Raw genomic sequence first — 657 nt, forward strand, 5'->3', positions numbered from 1 at the left:
TCCCCGCAACCACCACCAACCCCTCCCCTGCCTCTCGGCCCTCCCCGCCGGGCGGGGCCAGCGACGCCATCGTGACAGCTCCTTAAAGGGCCACTGCCCAGCATAGGGTTGGGCTGAGACGGGATGGAAGGGAAGGGAGCGGAACCCGAGTAGGAGTGGAAGGGTCGTTGCAGGGGCCGAGTGTGGATGCTGGGACTCAACCTTTGGGTTGTACAAATTTCCTCTTGCGCTTCCCGTACTTCCTTTTCAAACCGTGGATGGTGCAATCGTTGCCTGCCTAAGCTGCTCCCCTAACACGCCCTCCTGCGGTCGGGGAGGGGACCTGGGGATGAATTCCCAGGGGCTGGGAGTGCCACCGCAGCGGCTGCAGCGGGGCCTGGCTGGGGGTTGATGGTTCGGACAGGTCTCGAACTCGCCATCTCTGACCGCACACACTGCATCCGTGCCAGGGAAAGAAAAGCCTGGGAAAGGCCAGGGTATAGCTGTAACAGTCCAAGGCCTTCAAAAAGGCAGACCAGCAGACCAGGAGCCGGAAAGACTTCCCTGACTTGGGTGCTATCCACGTTACATCTCCCCTTGGTACACAGTATGAACATGTTTAATTAGACCTAGACAATTTGTTAATGACCCAGCAATTCCACTAACAAAAATGTATTC

Source organism: Colobus angolensis, unplaced genomic scaffold (assembly GCF_000951035.1).
Source record: "Colobus angolensis palliatus isolate OR3802 unplaced genomic scaffold, Cang.pa_1.0 Scaffold187, whole genome shotgun sequence".
In the NCBI taxonomy this organism is placed as follows: domain Eukaryota; kingdom Metazoa; phylum Chordata; class Mammalia; order Primates; family Cercopithecidae; genus Colobus; species Colobus angolensis.